Source organism: Cornus florida, unplaced genomic scaffold (genome assembly GCF_030987335.1).
Source record: "Cornus florida cultivar Cherokee Brave unplaced genomic scaffold, ASM3098733v1 CherokeeBrave_3.0.0_Hap2_Chr11, whole genome shotgun sequence".
NCBI lineage: Eukaryota > Viridiplantae > Streptophyta > Magnoliopsida > Cornales > Cornaceae > Cornus > Cornus florida.
The window spans coordinates 48669231-48681816 of record NW_026775581.1 but is presented as its reverse complement, the minus strand read 5'-3'; the positions used below and the strand labels follow the sequence as shown (position 1 = coordinate 48681816).

General features: G+C 36.0%; 1 protein-coding gene and 1 long non-coding RNA gene across 2 annotated transcripts in view; one reads left to right on the top strand and one right to left on the bottom strand.

The window, feature by feature from the left end:
* LOC132286757 (NAP1-related protein 2) overlaps positions 1–12586 on the top strand; it is a 56845-nt gene that overhangs the window by 10810 nt on the left and 33449 nt on the right. The gene's annotated exons all lie outside the window — the stretch shown is intronic.
* Positions 10185–11853, bottom strand: LOC132284747 (uncharacterized). The gene is made up of 2 exons (XR_009472339.1): positions 11582–11853; positions 10185–10435 (listed from the first exon to the last, which is right to left on the bottom strand). It is a non-coding gene; the product is annotated as an uncharacterized LOC132284747 (long non-coding RNA).

Genomic DNA, 12586 nt, shown 5'->3' with positions numbered 1-12586 from the left:
CATGAATGTACACAGCCCTCACTAGGATATGTGAGTGTATTTGGGTACTTGAGTTTATGCATGCTTGTGGTTATATTATATTGATCATGAGAGAAGTTGAATCTTTAGTTTAAGGTTAGGTTGGTGATGATGAGAGGTGTTACTATATTATTCTTGGGCCATTGGGTTCATTTAATAAGGTAGATTAATAGCTTTTATAGTTTTGTTGGAATCTATATATATATATATATGTATATATATGTTGAAATTTGATTGGGTTTGATGTTGACGAAGCAAATAGATGTAGGTACAAGTCCTTGATGTCCATCTTTGACCCAGTTCTAAGTTAAGACTCAGTTGACCGACCATGAAACGGCTAGTGGAGTTGTCCTGAAGGCAGCTGAATAGTATCTGTTAGTTGTATTATATTTCAGTGAACTAAAATTATTTAGATAAAGGGATTAATATAAAAGAAGAATAAATACAATTTAATATTAATTCCAAACTAAAAATTATTGAGTAGGAATTACTAAATAAAGGTTTTTGAGGAAGGAAAATGTAAAAAGATTTGGAACTGAAAGGTATTACTGACTATATAATTATTACATATGTTCCCACATAATGAAGAACTTGGATGCTTTCCCACGTAATGAACAATGGATGGGTTCCCATGTAATGATAATGGAGGTATTCTTTGATGAGCAATTGGATGTGTTGCTTTTTAATAAATGATTGAGATAATCAATATTGGATGTGTTCCTTCAAATTGGATGCGTTCTTCAAACCTAATGTCTTATACAAACTAAAAGTCTATTTTTTTTAAATTAGTTAATCAAGAAGATGATTAACATGGGAATTAAGATCCAGAACTTTATGATATTCAAATAAAGATGCAATACTGCATTGATATTATTGCTATTGTTATGGAACAATTTATTATAAATGCACTACTACCAAGGCGATGGCATGATCCAGAACTATATTAAATATTATTGACTCATTATCTGGAAATAATTCATGGAATTTTTAGGAAGTTGAAAAGCACAATTTACATATTATTATGATATTATACTCCATGAACTAAGAGACCGAATTGGCTAATTGAGTTGCCCGGTTCCTTTTATGCAGACTGAAATGTGGAATGTTTGTTGAAATTATAAGAGTTGAATCCGTAGAGTTCATGGTGTTAAGTATACGGCTGCAGTTGGAATGAATATTCCTTTTTCTTTGCACACTTTAATCAGACTGTTGTTTCTGTAGCATTCATATGAAGTTTTGCATCTTTTGATCTCATATATGTATGTGTATGTCTATTTTGCAGAATATCATTGGTCAGGAAGCCAGGAAAAGTGTAATCAGGAATATCTAAAGCGGAGAGGTCATTCAGACATCTAGAACAGCACTGCAGATGCTCCAACTTCCAGATTACATGCGTATGTTAAGCCACCCTCCGATAAGAGAGTGGAACCAAGAAGTCATTTAGAGCATCAAAAGATGTTACAGTTCCCTAGTAATCAGGAAAATCGAATCCCAACTGAGACCATGGAGCCAAGAAACACACAAAAGGGGTAACCAAGGTAGTTCTAGAAAGATAACAGCTGCAAAAGTTGTTTCACTTGCAGAGGCAGCAAAGGTTTAATTATATTCCAGCAGGGGAAACCATGTCCGTGCCAAGCCGACGATGCAGGATGGTGACTAATTGCTTATGTTGCTGGAAGATAGTATGCGAGCAGGAAGGAAAGGGGCCTAAATGTAAATTGTAGAGAGTAGTCACTGATTCAGGTAACCCTTTTGATTGAAGTCCCAGACAAATTAAGATACCTTAGATGTTTCAAATCCCCAATCAGAGTCTGGTAGCTCAGTTATGGCATAACCAGACAAAGACAATACCCTTGCACATTGGAACTTTGGAAATAAATCAAGCAAAACCTTGTTCGCTAAGTAGCCTATTCCAAGGCCCAACAATGGTAGAAAAGTACGTAATGTTGCCCTTTATAAAGAGGCCTGAACTTTTGAAGGACTTCATATTCTTCACGAATAAATGACAAGTGCCGAGCTTGTTTAGGAATTTCAAGTTGCTTATCACCTTCCAACTTATCCAGCCTAAAACATATATCCCCAGCGACATGCAGAGCTAGATCATTTAGAAGGTCATGCATCACAAACAAATCACCTGATTGTTGGAAAAATGACCTTGATAATAGATCATCAAAACATTCATTGCCAAAATCTTCCGGCCCTTTCTTTTCAGTTGATAGCTGCAAAAGACCTACCGCCATCCACAACAAAACTATGGGATTTAGGGCAACAGCTGAGGCAGCAGCTGAAGCATACACAAAGAGGCTTGTTGAATGAGACGGGAATGCTGCAGCACCTACAAGAGTTATAGATGACCAGAGTGACTACTACGAGATTGAGGGCAACAGCTGGCTGTCAATGGAGGTATCTAATCAATGGCAATCTGTATAGTTGTAATTGTTAGGATTATTGCTTTGTGTTGGCAAATTTCGTAAAATGCCCAAGTCTGTAACTTCTGCTTTATTTTCAAAAGATCAGTTTAGTTAATAGTTAGTGGTGATACCTATTTCCAAGTGCAAAATCAGAATTTGAAGATATATCAAGGGGGAAAAACGCAAAATAATTTCTTAAATGACTAACTCACCAATTAGGATTCATAATCATTCATTCTTATCATTACTCTTGAGGGCACAATGCGTAAATGTTTCAATTTATGAAAAAGATTTTTTGATGCATAAAATTATTTTTAGATTAAATATATTTAAATAGGAATTTTCATAAAAACACTAAGTCTCCATTGATGTGTTGATCATTTGCAAAATATGTTATCGGAGTCTAGAATGCTTCGATCCAAGGCCTCGATTGATCGAAGTGGTGCCAGGCCTGTGAGTGAACAGTTTCTGTAAACTTCTCTAAATCATAGTTCTAAGAGGTTTAGGTTCCCCCTTTTTTTTTTTTTTTTTAATTACAACTAAGAAACCCTAATTCCTTTGGACTCAAATACAAATACATAGATAAAGAGATCTCTACACGTGTTATTGAGAAAGCATATAGCGAGATCATATATTTTAGAGAGCATAATTTTCTTTTCATCATCTAGCATCTTGCATTAGATAATGACCTATTGTTCAGAGTGTTGATTATCAACTTGTGGAGCTCTAATTGTCGTCGAAACCAAATCACACAAACAAGCGACAACTAGATGTGACTAGTGATTGGAGATAAAAAGTGTATGGATAAGCAGATAAAGTGAGGAGCAAGTCCGTCAATGGGTTGACGGCTAGAAGATTTGGAACTGATCTTGCATAAATATGAGTCAGAGGCGACCAAGGGATTCTTAAGTTAGAGTCAACTAACTTAGTCTATAACCTCTTTCTCATATTTGTTCATTTAAATTTGCCTGGATTAGGTCCGTAATCGTTTTCTGTTGGGTTTTTTCACATAAAATTTGTTTGATCATTTACGATTGTTTTGTTTATTTATTTTTGCTTTCTATATTTAATTGATTCATATTACCTGCTAAGTATAATGTGATAATTTAAAATTCATTAATTGTTAGTTAAAATTGGAATCTATTCACCCGTCTAGATCTATTTTGGGCCTTGCGCTAACTCTATGTTAGTCTCAGGTTATGATCCTATCTCAGTAATCACTTTTCTGTTGCACGCATATGTAATATGTGACCCTTTTCTTCCACTTTCAGGAAAAGTAACTTCTAAGAAAGAGAAGAGAGGAGACTGAAGAGGCTGAACAAGCCAAACAAAATAAAGTGATTATGACCTTTGACTTGGTTGGCTACAATGTTGTATTATTCGCCAGACTTACTACTGTCCTTTTTGTGATAGCTTGTTGGTTTTCTTCGTTCATGAATTCTTTCTAGCTGCTAGAAAAAATGGATATGGGTACAGAATCTACAGATATGGTTCGCTATGGTTATTTCTTACTAAATTGTTTTCAATTACTTGCTGAAAAATCTCCTCTACCATCCCCAACATTTGTATCACCAGACCTTGTTCATTCTAACAAGCTATATCTTTAAAAGTCATTTTGCATTGTTGGTTTTAGCTTTGCATTATACAAGGCCATCATAATCACATAACAAGCAGTCTAAAGTTATTTTATTGGGTGGTTTGACTGGAAAACTTAGGAACTTAATCATTTCATTTTCTATTGAACTAGAACAATTACACGATTGATTTTCTGTCATCATTGTTGTCACAATGCTGATAAATCTCCCTTCCTGTTTTACTTGCAACAGTTCCCACACCTTCACAATTTCTTTCTGCTACTTGGAATACTTTACTGAAGTAGTTTCTTTCCCTTCATGTTTTGCAGGTTCTTATGAATGAAGATGAAGGTGTCGGAATTTGAAATGGAGAAAAGAATTCTACGACCACCTGATGAAAGAGAAGTAAACAGAATTAAACCAATTTTTTTGACCCAAGCCCCAACAGAAAGTGTGTAAAGGGAAATCATTCGAACTAAGGTTTATCTAACGACTTGTGCTTGGTGATTAGTGGGAGAGTGCAGCATAACACCAGTGAATTAAATGTTTTATGATCGACAATCAACTGGAGGAAAGTGCTTTAAATGGGAGTCTTTGGCATGTGCTATCTGGAAATGAGGGTTTGCTGGTGTAACATAATACTGAATTTTCTCTAGATTTCATTGAGATTTTTGTGTAGCTTACTTGGAATGTTTGGTGCTCTTTCTTCGCATGACTCGCTTGATCAGCAAAAGATTTTCTTATGCCCTGCAGCTGTAGTAGAGTTAAAGATGTGATTAACTGATAGTTACAAATTAAGATGAGGAAATTTTATAGTTGGTCTGTGATGCACATAATCAGTTGTGATGATGATTTCAATTGGACAGAATTTCAACTGATGTGGTATTACATTTTTCGCATTTGTATATCCAACTTTGGTCTGTTGGATTGTGTTTGATTGTGAAGATCCGGAATTTATTAGGGATTCTAGTTTTGTAGTATTGTAATTTGATATTACTGTTTGGTGTAGTTCTTAAACTCATTTGAAATTGTTTTAGAATTCCAAATCTATGTCTGACAGATGATTGTTAAAATCACCAAATCCACATGTTACTTGAAACACTTAGTAGTAGATATAATAATGCAGACAATGACTGGAGAAAACTATTTTGAAGTAGAAGCTGTTATCTTCAAACTAGAGTAAACACCAAATGGGAAAAACAAAACCAAACAAGGTGCCCAAAGTCTCATTTTGTACTCAATAATATGCGCGCGCGCGCGCGCACAGACAGACAGATATATATTCTTGTAGGACTTGCAGGAAAATTATACATCATATTTAAAATTGTCCAATGATTAATGCACATCCTAATCAAATTTACATCAAAATTTCATCTCTCTTCAAGATTAATCAAAACCTTGTGTAACCAAATCCGTCTGTCAAATATGAAACTGAGCTTCTTCCTGCTGCTTTTGAAACTTTCTTAGCCACCATTAAACTTCGTCGATGTAAAACATCATTCCACCTTCCTGCTTCAGCAAAAATGTTACAGGAAATGATGTGATCTTCAGGACCATGCAACGTCTGTAGTTCTATGAGCCCACTAACCAACGTTAACCCCATGTCAAAACTGCCATGGACCTTACAGGCATGAATTAACATCCTCCAAACAACTGCATTTGGTTGAATGGGCATCTTTTTAACAAATTCATAGGCCTCTTCTATCATTCCAGCTCGTGCATGCATATCGACCATGCATCCACAGTGCTCAATTTTGGGCTCAATACGATACACCTTGTGCATGATATCATACAAGTTCCGGCCATCATCGACCAAGCCACAATGGTCACATGCTGACAGAACCCCAATGAAAGTAACTGAGTTTGGCTCAATTTTCTCAGCACACATATGACGAAAAGCAACAAGAGCTTCCTCTCCTTCACCATTGATGGCACTGCCCACAATGATTGATGTCCATGAGATAACATCCCTTCTGGTCATCTTACCGAACAAAGCTCTAGCTTTGGCCATACTCCCACATTTCGCATACATGTCTATAAGAGCATTGCACAAGACGATACTCCCATTAAGATGATCACCGCTCTCTATATAAGAATGAATGTGAATGCCATGATACAGATCGCCAGAGTTCCGGCAAGCTGAGATCAATCCCAGCATGGTTACTTCATCTGCTTTTAGCTTTCTAGACTCGATCTCATTAAAGAGCCTTAAGGCATCATTATTAGCCCCACATCCAACATACCCATGTATCATGGAGTTCCAAGATGCAATATTTCCCTCCTGTAGTCTGTCAAATACTTTCCGAGCAAACTGTATCGATCCACATTTGGAATACATGTTGATCAATGCAGTCTGAACAGAGACATCAGTCTCTATCCCACTTTTTTTTATGTAACCATGAACCACCTTCCCCATATCAAGATCTCTACCACTAGTCGCTGCCAAAATCAAGCTAATGAGGGACACCCTATCAAAACCTATATTTCTCATTCTCATCTCTCTAAACAAAGCAAATGCTTTCCTACTATCGTTATTCTTAGCACACCCCACCATCATCGTATTCCACGAAACCAAATCTCTCTCGGGTGCTTCATTAAACACTCTTTCTGCATCACCCAGATATCCAAATTTTGTATACATATCAATAAGCGCATTATAAATCTCATTTCTTGAATCCAATCCCACCTTGCAACAATATGAATGAAGCAAATGTCCAAGACTAATAAATCCACAAAGTTCAGCACAACCAGATATCAATACCATCAAAGTAACATAATTCGGCTTCACACTCGAACAAAAATCACCCGCCAAAACTCGAATAAACAAACTCAAACCCGTATCGAAAAGCCCATTTTTCACATACCCAGAAATCATACAGTTAATGGTAACAACTGTTCTATCAGGAATTTTATCAAACAATGTACGTGCATACCCAACCAAATTCGCCGAATTCGAGTAGAAATGAACAAGACTGTTCAATATATGTACATTATAATCCAAGCCAAGCCTAAGAACATAGCAATGGATCGATTTACCTTCACGAATGGCCTGCATTTTGCTACAAGATTTGATCAGTGAAGCATATATGAAAGGGTCAGATGGGATAAAGGGTTTTGATACACACGACATTTCTCTGAACAAAGTGATTGCTCGTGAAGGTTCTGAGTCTGATGCGTATCTGCGGATCATCAGACGCCATTTGGGACTATTGGGTTCTTGGATTAGGTCGAAAACGGCGGTGGCGTGGGGCAGAGTTGAAGGGTTTGATAGGTAAAGTTGGAGGAGTGAGAGAACAGAAGAGGGGTGAGAATGGAGGCCAGTGGTGATGAGTTGGGCGTGGATTTGAAGGAGGTTTTGAGCAGAGAAGAGTTGTGTTCTTTGGTGGAGAAGTTGTGCTAATCTCTGGATTTGAACAGAGTGACTCATGAAAATGCACACTTGTAGTCTTGGGCTTACAACATGGTGAAAAATAATTAATTTAAACCCATTCCCAAGTCACTACATAGGGAGTGAGTCCAAGCTCCCATCAAATCCTATTTCCTTTGTTTGTTTTTTTTTTCCCCAGTTGGTTACACAAACATATCTCTTTATTAAGGCTTGAATCTTTTTGATCTTCTTTTGAAAAGTAAGAGACTGATATTGCTAAGTCACTGGCTTGTTAGTAATCCCATTCCCTTTTAAAATCCAATCATTCCAAACAAGTGAATTCCCTTTTGAAATCCAATTCCCATGAAATCCCAAGGTTCCAAACACAGCGTACAAGTTCAGCAGTGTTCGGCCATGTCCTCCAGCATGTCCCAGGGCAGTGTCCAATATATAAATAATAATATATAAAAAAAAAAAGAAGAGATATGCTGAAGGGGTGTCAGAGTGTCTTGATGGAGCCCAGGTTGATTTCCAGTTTCAAAGTTGATTCACTTCCTCTTCCTTTTAATCTACCTTGGTAGACAACAATCCTACGGTCTTTTAAGCCCTTTACTTGCAGCGCGGGATGGTGCTCCGATTTAACTGGTTTTGAACAGTCTTCTTTCTGTTTTACAGGTCGACACCTGATGCGAAATAAAGTTGAGTTAGTTGGATCAATAAAATCTTTCTCCTTCCTGCAAAATACCATTAAAAAAAGTACTTTTCACATCTATTTGAAACAACTTTAAAGTGGCATGCAAGATAAAGTATAGCAACTAGTGCAAAAGTCTTATCAAAATTAATTCCTTCTACCTTAGTATATCATTGTGCAACTAATCTAACTTTATTTCGCATCATAACACCATGTTCATCAAGTTTATTTTTAAAGATCCATTTGACAATTTATGATGTTAACATCCCTAGGTCGAGACACTAACTCCCAAACATCATTTTAGTGAATTGAAGCAACTCTTCTTGCATAGCCATAAGCCAATCAAAACTTTAAAGAGATTCATCAACATTCTTAGGTTCAAGGTGAGCCACGTGATATAAGTGTCCTATTTCATCATGTACTATGCATGAGTGTCCTAGATCACCTTGGACTCTACTCTTAGTACCCATTTCATTCCAAGGATATATCACATTGTTAATTGGATGACTCCCTCAAATCCTAGAACTACTAGATTTGGGAATATCTAAAGAAGGTACATAAATTCCAATAGGTTCATTTGTGGTAACTTTTACTTCCTCAACAACATCTTCCCCTTCTCCATCTAAATTCTGAACTCTCTCTTCCCCATGGACTGTAGGTTCATAATCAATTTTCCCTGCACTATCAACATATCTTGTCCTCATCAAGTTGAGTAGAGATTACCTTAGGACTTGCATCATCAAACACAACATTAATTGACCATGACAACATTAGTTCGAAGATTAAAAACCCATGAGCCTGACTATTTTTTTAAAACCTCAAAAAGTATTCTTCATCATTCCTAAAGTCAAAATTTTCCAAATTCTCCCTATGTCTAAAGATGTAACATTTATTTTCAAAAACTCTAAAGTATTTAACAATGGGCTTTCTATCATATTACAATTCATAAGAAGTCTTTTTAGTTTCAGGCCTAAGATAAAACTATGTTTAGGACATGACAAGTAAACATATGGCTTCAGCCCAAAAAGACTAGGAAGTTTATGTTCATGAATTATATAAGAGCCATACCTACAATCGTCCTATTTTTACTCTCAATTACACCATTCTACTTTGGTGTTTTAAGTGCTAAAAAATCATGCTTAATGCCAAGATCATCACAATATTCAATAAACTCACCGGGGTTCGAATTCACTTCCATTATCGCTCCTAACCCGAGTTATCTTGTATCCTTTCTTATTCAGGACCAATTTGAAATTCACTAAGGCATTAGATTTTGATAGCAAAAATAAAATAAATGTAAATTTAGAATAATCATCAATCATTACAAGCATATAACTATTTTTTCAAATGCTATCAGGTATTATTTGACCCGTCAAATCTAGGATCAATTCTAAAGGTTGAAAAGTGACTCTATACTCAAGTCTCTTATGCGACATTCTAGTTTGCTTTCCTAATTGACATGGTCCACATACCTTATCCTTAGACAGTTCCTGTAACACATCAAATTCCATGACTCGATCGGTGCATTAACCAAGAAAATCCAAACCCGATCCAAAACCCGAGTCAAAAATACGGAAGCTGAAAACCATATTAGCCTATATGGCTAATGTGCCAAAATAAAGTACCAAATAGGTATATTTATGTCATACCAAATATGTATAAACATTCTTTGAGGTTCTAGGCCATATAGGAATGGTTTCGTTACAAATTGATATTTTTAACATATGGAAAACATAACCAGTCATCACTAAAATGGCATAACTCTTTCTATATTTGGAATTTCGGAGTGGGACTGATACCATTGGAAATCTGGTTTCAAGGCAGTTAGTTTGAGCACAAGAATGACCTAATTTAAATTTAAAATGAGCAAGTTATGGCCAAATGAAGTTAGCTCAATAGTGTTGTGAACAATGGGCGCGATCGATCGTAATTAATTAGGATCAATCGTAAATGTGGCAAAATGAACTCCAAATCCGAGCACAATAAATGGATCGATCGCAATCAACTAGGATCGATCGCAAATGTCCCGGAATGATAAAAATTACCATGTTTGAGTGCCTAAGGGCTGGTCACCTCCTTGGTACCAAATATAATCATAAAATTAGTCTAAAGTATATAATAAATGATAGAAAACATACATTAACATTAACATTAAAATGGCCTTATGGCCTCATTACATCAACTTGTCCCAATATTAGATATCCATACCATTACTAAGATATTACATATCCCAAATACATATATCCAAGTCATATTACAATCCGAACATGCTTTACATAATAACATGAAAACAATATCCCAAAAGTCAAAGAAATGCCATAAGAGCTCCACATGAACTAAGGATATGGAGGATACTCGATGATGATGCATTTACCTGAAAAATGTAAATCAACGGGTGTGAGCAATTTAAATTGTTCCGTAAGGAATGCATTATGAAAGTAAACTATGTTTCTTTTAGTTTTGAAAGTATAACATATGTTATACAAGCACGGGACATGCCTCCTAACATCTAGTCCAAGGGTAGTCCTACGGAAAATAACCTAGAATTAGCATTGAACCGAAGATAAAATAATTTCATTTCAAATAAGCATTTATGAAAGAAATGAAATATAACCAAATACTCCATAAGTTACAACTACACATGGATGCCAACTTGAAAATAAGATCGGAAATCACAAATGAGAATAACTCAAACACACCCACCCCCGGTCACACGTAATGCATGAACTGATAAAATTTTTGGTTATTTTTGGAACCGAACCACGGGTAACCACCTAATAAAGGTAGTTGTTTTTGGGTTATTAACTCACAAGTAATTAACCAGGTGGCCACTATAAATTGGGAAGCCAAAGCTCACCCACGAGTGCGAAGCCCGAGCTCACTCACGAGTGCGAAGCCCTTGCATTCTCAAAGTATCAATAAGTCCCAAGTATCTCCCAAAAATCATCAACCAACCCACAATGTAATCCATACATCCAATGCTCATGTATAACATTTCTCATGCGCACATAAACGACGAAAATCAAGCAAACCATGCCTTATAGTCTCAAAATACTACCATGGCACAATTGTCAATACAATGATATATAAGATAACAATATGAACTCATAATTAGCTCAACTACTCATATGAACAATTCACCAATTATGTAGCATACTAATGAACACAAAGAACCATATCCTCATACTTGAATAAACAAGCCCACAATATCATCAATATAGCCACAAAATGGACATAGCTCACAAATTAGTCTTTACACCAGTATAGTACATGAAGACGCAAACATGAATATTATAGCTACATCAAGAATCAATAACTATAAATCCAAAAAGCAGCTTAAACATGAAATTCAATAAGATTAAGCAGTGGAGCATCATTATAAGCCTAGGTTATCAACATATATATATATATATATATATATATATGTAAAACACTCACAACTCACTTGAGGCATGTATAACACACATTACACCCTAAAACACAAAGAAATTACTAATTTAAGAACATACTACACCCCTACCTCAATTTAGGAATGTAAACCTAGAAATTCAAAATGGAAAGTGCTCCAAATCGATCCAAAACAAAACCAATGATTTTGTTCCCACCGGAGTCCACAAACTTTTTCTCTTCTACGTTGAGTCCAAATCTCAAAGGAGGTAGATGATATAGGCCTTAGAAATGGTAGATCAAAAGAAAAAGAAAAGTAGGAAAGAGAGAGAAGGGAGAGCCGGCTATGGGGCAGAAGAGAAAATGATCTCTCTCTCCTCAAGTGACATACTTATGTGATACCCCATAATTTTTTAGATTAAATAATTATGTGCTTGTATTTCGTGTTGTTATGATATTTATTTTATAGGCTTTTAATGCATTGGGTCGGGTTTTATGCTGTCGGGTCATGGGTTCCATGGGTCAGCATTGAATTTGAGTTATGCTTATTGGTGGCTCAGTTGATTAGCTTTAATATTGTTAGTTAAAGGGGAATTACAGACTATACATATATAAAAAGAGAGAGAGATGTGAAGCATAAACCCTAGGATGTCTACATTCTAGTTCGCGTAGGAATACCTAAAAGAGGACTGTAACCCAAGGCCGGAAGCTTGAGGATTCAGAGTGCTACTATATATATATATATATATACACGCGCGCGCGTCTGTGCACTATTAAAACTAAGGGTGCAATTTGGGTTGGGTAACTCAAACTCAACATGAGCCCAGTCTGATTTTTTATGGGTTTGGACAATTATTTTTATAATTAAGGTTGTACTGGGTTGGGTAACTCAAACTCAACATGAGCCCAGTTTGATTTTTTATGGGTTTGGACAATTAGTTTTATAATTAAGGTTGTACTGGGTTGGGTAACTCAAACTCAACATGAGCCCAGTCTGATTTTTTATGGGTTTGGACAATTATTTTTATAATTAAGGTTGTACTTGGGTTGAAAAATATCAACCCAAATTTAATTAGGCTTGGCCTTGGGTTGAAGTGCTAACAACTCGAGTTTTTCTTTTCAACTTTTTTTGTTAAAT